This window comes from Podarcis cretensis (genome assembly GCF_951804945.1).
Source record: "Podarcis cretensis genome assembly, chromosome: 5".
Classification (NCBI taxonomy): domain Eukaryota; kingdom Metazoa; phylum Chordata; class Lepidosauria; order Squamata; family Lacertidae; genus Podarcis; species Podarcis cretensis.
Genome location: NC_137174.1, coordinates 3,613,026 through 3,620,303, shown reverse-complemented (window position 1 = coordinate 3,620,303; position 7,278 = coordinate 3,613,026). Strand labels below are relative to the sequence as shown.

Below are 7,278 nucleotides of genomic sequence, written 5' to 3'. Positions count from 1 at the left end.
TTATATGACTAGCCCATGAGGCTGTCATCCTGTAGGCCTCTGCTTCAGAATAAGCCCTGTTGAACTTACTTGGGAGTTATTTCAGAGTAAGCAGCCCTCAAGGTACTCAGAAGCAAGGAGCATCAAAGTTAATGGCACTTCACTTCCAGGTAACTACTAATCAGGGTTGTAAGACTGCAAATTTATTCTTTGGTTGTGGTAAACTGCAAAGTGGTGTTTCCCTCAGTGTCTGAATTTGTCTGTAATGCAAGTTTACTTAGAAGCAAGTCCCACTGAGTTCAACATGACTTACTTCCAAATTTACTTGCAAATAAGTCCCATTGACATGCAAGATTTCTGTCTAAATATGTTCAGTTTGTGCAGTGGTGAGTAATTGAAGGCAAGAGGTAGGGCATGCGCCACATTTTGGCATTGCACAGGGCACTGCTGAAATTTTAAAGCCCCAAGTCCACCAATGTTACTACCTCAGTGTTTGCTGTGTACCAGTTCGATACATTGAAAGGCTTCTAGTTCCTCTGATGTCACGATTTCCTTACCACACAAGAAACATACATCCCAGGAGGCCAGGTGCTGCTTGTGTGATATGGTAAACAAAACACATGAGGAATCACATGCAGTGTGAACTGGTATTTGGAGTTGCTTGGGAGAACCATGTAGGTGGTGATACTAACTGGAGAGCCTGTCAAGGAGGGTTCTAGGCAGGCAAAAAGGGGTTGAGAATAAGAGGAGGAAGGACACTTTGAAAGGTAAGACTTTGTCCTCCTGCAACAACCTCAAGGCCTATAAACACTGAACAGCCTACTCAGTTTAGCTTTAGGTGAGATATAGCTGAATATAGCATAGGTGTGTTGTACCTGCTTCTCTCCCAGGAAAAGCAGCAGCTCAGGGGGGTGCTTTTACTGTGCTATAGGTAAAGAAGGTTAAACCCTTCCTTCTTGCCTACCATGGTCCCAGTCTGGGTTATCCCCAAGCTATTGTTTTCAAAGTAAAAACAAGACATCTGAATGCATACACATATTTATCATTTAGCTTGGCACTGAGAAAATAATTATATGTTACCTGAGCAAATACAACAACAACAACAATCTTTATTACGGTCCAGAGACCCAACAAATCGTTACAAAGCAATACACAATTCATACAGCCTACCTCCAGGTTAAACAAGCATTTTGTTCAGAATATAGGGATCACTGGTTCTTGCAACCACCGATAAAAACTTTGCCACTGCTAATGTTCTAGCGTTTGTCTGGTCTTCCAATAGGAACCTGACATAGTGAGCCTCTGATTTTCCCGGGAAAGGTACCAGCGAGGGTATTATCAGTTCAGCCCTGGCTTGCTCATAATTTGTACAGTGCAACAAAATATGTTTTATGGAATCGATGTCTTGAGCACACGAGCAAAGTCTGTCCTGGCAGGGAACTCCTCTCCACCTGCCATCCAACACTGCAGAAGGAAAGACATTTAGTCTGGCTTTGGTGAAAAGCCTTCAATAGTTTGGTACTGTCAGGTTTTAAAGATGTTAACTTAAAGACATGCCCATATTGTACTCCTACTGCCAGCGGACTACAGACTGCGTGTGATTGAGATCGCAAGTCACTGTGTGCATTATCCCATAATCTTTGCTATAACATCTTTTGGGCACCTTCATAACCCAGCTAATACAGTTGGGGGGGAGACAGACCAATAGAGGTGGCTTTTTTAGCCATGGTTTTCTGCCATTTGCTGACAAATTCCTCATTGGTCAGGTGTTGGTACAAACCCTTCCCTAGATCAAACACTGAAATCCTGAGCCAATGTTTTAGGGCAGCCCACCATGCTTTAGTTGAAATTGGGCATTCACCAGCTTTCAACAGAAGTATGGAGTTGGGGACACAGTTGGGTACCTGGAGCAGGGATTGTAGAAATTTTGCCTGAAAGCTTTGGCAGGTCCCCATTATGCCAGACATTTGCAGCGTACAGGAGTTGGGAAACGGGTTTTGCGTTGAAAACCCTTAAGGCTGCTGGAACGTATTTGCTGCCCTTTGTGAAAAAGAATCTGAGTATGGCTAGCTTTGTGATCTCCAACTTTTGAAGGGAGGTTTGCCAGTGGTGCTTCCAAGATCCTGTATGATGGAGTGTGAGCCCTAGATAACTGAAGTATTTGATCTGTTCAAGGTTATGGCCATCCAGCACCCATTTAGACCGGGAGAAGCTTCTTTCGAAAACTAAAATTTTAGATTTTTCATAATTAATGGAGCAAATAAGGTATTCTCAAACCTTCATCTCCTGTACTGTGTAAGATGAAGGAGAGGGAAGGAGTGACAGTGGGAGGTATGTGCACATCAGACAACTGCAAGGGTGGAGTGGGTATTGACATAGGAAGTACAAGGGGTGTGTGCAAGGGATGTGCTTAACCTCTAATCATGTATGCTGATCTCTCACACACACACACACACACACACACCCTCTACCTGTCCAGCAGGATTTCCTCCAAGGACTTGGAAAGAAAGCAGATTAAAAATGTCCTTGGGTAGCTGACACCCCAGAGGAGATTTGGAGGGCAAGTACCCTCCTGCTCTCTCCTCATGCTTACGAGCATGCTTATTTTGTACCCTTTACTTCAGTTTTACTAAAAGAGTGACTCCACTGTGTTTGCGTTTTCTTCCCTGTTCTCTGCAACACAACAGTTTTACATGGTGCCTGTGTGGTGCTGACAAACATTTCCTGCTTTTTGACTGAACAGCCGGTTGAAGTTTTATTGTGTTTGTTATCTCATTAAAACTAGATTCCTACACATACTTGAAGTCCTGTTAAGATCAGTACCAGTTTCTTCTTGGTTAGGGTTGGGTTGTGTGTTTCTGCTTCAGTTCACTTCTTCCATTTTGGTACTTAGATTTTCTATCTGCATAGCTTGGTGAAGGTCATAGGAAACCCAGAGGAAACACTGTGACTTTGCACACTGGCTCTCTTTGGTTCCTTTCCTGAGCAGGCAAGCTGCATGAAGGTCTTTTCACAATTTTAGAATCATTTTACCATTTTAAACAGCACTTGATTGAAATAAAGGTAAGGGTCTCGATCTAGCTGTAGTCACACTATGTTGTGGGTAATTTGTAGCCCTGGACCAAGGTGCCTGTTCCCACCCACATGTAATTCATCCCATAGGGTGCACTGGGAACTGGATGAACCTCTCCATGTCCTTGTTGATGTGGGAATCCGCATTGTTTCAATGTGCCGATTGCCATTGTTGTCTCATTTGCTCTGTGTTTCTTTGCTGCTATTGTGTGCTATGCTTAAGAAACTCGAGCCTGTGTTATTTAATATATTAATATTCTATATGAAGAGCTAATTTATTTGAGCTGAATGATTCCCTGTGGATCATTCTTGCAGTTAAAAATATGTAGTTACTACACTCCAGACTGTTGTCCACTAGCTTGCCAGCTTAATTCAATTAAAGCTGCCATCTTAAAATATATTTCAGTCTAAGATCCAAAGCATTATACTCTTGGGATATAATCTCTGCTTGAGTGTGGATTTAGCCTAGCATAATTCTTTGTTGTTGCTTCCTTTTACAGTTAGTTAATTTAATAGAAAGCAGATTTCATAAAACGGTTGATCATTAATGTTTATTGTGATTAACAGCTAATCATCCTTACCCAATAAACACATGCACTGCTTCAAGCAAATATAAGATTTTGCTGTCTGTTTTATGCCAAGCTCTGGCTGTAATCCAGCCACCATTTAGACTTATTTAAGAGCCCATTCACATGACCCAAAAACTTAGTAAAATAAAAGTGGCACTGATACTTGGTCTTGTGACCAGGAGGGATCACCTTTCAGAAGTGTGAAGAGGCAACTGTTTTTATCCACAACTCTGCAGACTCAAACTAGAATAGAGCAGGCTAGGTAGTACCAGTAACTACTATCCTGGTTGCCTGTGGCAAATAAATTTGCTTCTAGATGACAAGGCAGAGATGGTTTTGAAAGTTGCTGGAGTGTCTGTGTGCCAAAAATGACTGCTAACTTTTGTGAGCTGAACTAGATTCATAGTGTTGGAAAGGACCTCAAGGGACGTCTAATCTAATCCTCTGCGGTGCAGGAATCCCATCCAATTTGAAACGATTCTGGACCCTGCTTAGCTTTGCAAAGGTGCTAGCAGTTTCATTGCTGCACCATTAGGAGACACATGACAACATGACAGAACAACTGAAATGGTAGCCTGCAGCTCTCTTACTTTTCAAAGTGCATCAGAGGGTAAAGTAGGAGGCGTCTCCCAGTCTGAACCAGGGAGTAAACAGTTGATAGAATGAGTTGCCGAACACTTTCCCCAACTCCTTTCTCTCCCTCACCTTCCCCCCCACCCTTTATTAGGATGCTTTGAGGAGCCCTTGGGAGAGTTAATGCCATCACCTTGGTCTTCCCTGAAAATCTTTGAACTGTCGTTTTTCTCTATGAAGACCACTTCACATATTCCATTTTAATACAATACATGGTTTATTTTATTATTTATTTACTCTATTTATATAAGACTGCTCAGTACTATTGTTTTCTGTGTGGTCCACATAAACTAATATTATAAAATCACAGTTTGTAGCATAAAAGACTATGTCAGCAGAAATGAGGAATAAGAACAAATAATAAAAAAGTATATAGCCTGTGAGCAGTGACTAAATTTGGTGTTTTTTTTAATTGGCTGTTCCTATTGGTCATTTGTTGTGATACCATGATGCCGTCCCCCAATCTTTCCATTTTAAACTTTGGAATAATAGTAATAATAACAACAACAATAATATGATATGACTTTAGCAGGGGTCAGCAAACTTTTTCTGCAGGGGGCCACTGTCCCTCAGACCTTGTGGGTGGGGCCGGACTATATTTTGAGAAAAAAAAATGAACAAATTCCTATGCCCCACAAATAACCCAGAGGTGCACTTTCAAAACAAGCACACATTCTACTCATGTCAAAACACCAGGCAGGCCCCACTAAGAACCCAGAGATGCATTTTAAGTAAAACCACACATTCTACTCAGGTAAAAACACGCTGATTCCCGGACCATCTGTGGGCCGGATTGAGAAGCCAATTAGGCTGGATCCGGCCCCTGGGCCTTAGTTTGCCTACCCATGCTTTAGAATGTGCTTGCATTGGGACACTGTGGTACATTAGCTTCACACTCTTACAGTATGTGTCCTCTACCTCAAGCATTAAGGAAAATGTGTCTCTAGGTGTACACCATCCTGGAGGGATATTAATGTAACTTTAAGAAGCTCTTGTTTCAGCATAGAATAATTTAGAAAGCATTCCAGGATGGTGTCTGTAATTGCTTGAGTTTAAACTCTGAAATATCAATGCCCAAGCTAGATTTCTTCCTTGGCTCTGGATAGTATATATTTCTTGAAAATAAAACAACATATTCTCTCTCTCTCTCTCTCTCTCTCTCTCTCTCTCTCTCCTCAAATGTTGAATGAATGAGACTGGGAGAAAATTGGTTTCCAAAATATCTGCTCTGTCTGATCAGTGTGTAACCTGGAATGATAGCACACAAAAGCTCGTCTGTCTTGCTTTCATCCTGACTTTCCCAAGGCTGCATCTCAGTCCATCTCAGAAATTAACCTTTCTGTGTGCCCCTCTCTGTCCTGTATCTTATCACCAAAAGCCAAAGCTTAGAATCCACAAAATATCTAACATGATGCTTTTAAAGAACATAATTTTTTTTAAAAAAGGAAAGAAACCTGCTATCTTTCTCTGGTGTAATGTGAAATTTCTGCTTTTAAAATAATAATAAAGGGTCCTCAAAAGTCAAAGATAAGCACTTAAATCTCACTGATTTCAATAGAAGAAATGTAAGCATATAGTTAACTCTTCATTTAAATCAATAGGACGTTGAAGCAATTGGTACATATGCCTTCAAAACCTGGTGTCCTCCAGATGTTGAACTATAGCTGCCATCAGCCCCACCCAGAGGGAAAATAACCAGCCTCCAAGGGGAGGGTGTACCAGAGGACTGAGGAGGCTACACCTTGCTTTGTCCCCTGGGATCCATGCCCAACCCACACCTGGCATCAGGGCATGGGCATGGGGGGGCAGGACTTTGGTTGGGGGGGCAGAAGTAACATGATTGGTCAGTTAGTTATTTCTATTTTACTTGATCTGGGGGAGGGGAGTTGCCCCCTGCCCCCCCCTTGACTACGCCTATGCATCAGGGGTATAATGTGGGTTGCTGGCTGCCAGGGTGGGGCAAGTGTTGGACTAGGCAGCTGGGGTAGAGGCACACACTGGGCGGCCACATTGGCATTGGCGGCTGCCCTGCTCCTTCCTCTCTTCCTCCTCAACTTGTCCCACCCCACCCTGGCGGTGTCTCGTGGCCAATGAATGGCACTGCCACATGGACAATGAGGCAGCTTGAGCCCCTAGCAGGAGAGGGCCGGCAGCGAGCATGGCTGCACGAGTTATGGGTTCTCTCCTTGCTTTCCTCTACTCCATGGGACTAGGAGACCTGCCGTGCAGAGTGGTGAATGGCCAGGAGAAGCACCCTGCCAGCTTCTTGCTGCCCGCTGCCATCTGCCTCTTTTTTTGATCCAAGCTCCCACCCCGCAAGAACCAGCTAGGCACCAGGCAGCCTCCCACTCTCCCCCTATTTCTCCCTGCCTGCTCCCTTCTACTCAGGAGAACCTTCTCTTAGGGTCCCTTCTTTGCCCCCCTGACTGACTCTCTCTCTCTCTCTCTCTCTCTCTCTCTCTCTCTCTCTCTCTCTCTCTCTCCTCCCTTTCCCACACAGCCTGGGGAGCCGCGGTGCCTGCTGACCTGTGTAGGGGGTGACTGGCTGGTGGCGCCAGGGGAGGGATGATGAATGATGCGCAAAAGGGCTCTGGCGTGGAGGATGGTGCAGGGGTGCGGAGTTGCAGAGCTGCCCCTTCTCTGCTCCCTCAGCGTGTCCTGAGAATATGGCAGGAGTCTGCATAAAATGGCGGTCACTTGAGCTCTCCCTCCCTCCCTCCCTCCCTCTCAACTGGCCCAGGGGTATGCGTCCCTTTGCTGACCCCAAGGAGAGAGAAGCACGGTGCCAGCCTCGAAGGCCCAGGCATGGCTTGGTTCCCCGCAGCTCCAGCCTCGATGAGGAAGCCTGTCATGGGGGCACCTGGTTGCACACCTCAGAAACTTGAGGGAACAGTGGGTGGGCCAGTGTGGAGGACTCCCTGGTCCTGAATGGGGCAACTGTGCCTCTGAAGGAACAGGTGCTCAGCCTGGGAGTCATTTTGGACTCACAGCTGTCCATGGAGGCACAGGTCCAGGGCAGCTGTCT

General features: G+C 44.8%; 1 protein-coding gene across 4 annotated transcripts in view; it reads left to right on the top strand.

Moving 5' to 3' along the window:
* Nucleotides 1–7,278, top strand: part of LOC307215724 (rho GTPase-activating protein 8-like) — a 68,555-nt gene that overhangs the window by 948 nt on the left and 60,329 nt on the right. Inside the window, exon 1 of one of the 4 annotated variants that reach the window (XM_079975351.1) lies at nt 56–149. The exons of the other annotated variants lie outside the window; for them this stretch is intronic. The gene's annotated coding sequence lies outside the window, so the exon portion shown is untranslated. Of the gene's footprint in view, nt 1–55; nt 150–7,278 lie in introns of those variants that run through there. 4 annotated transcript variants of the gene reach the window in all.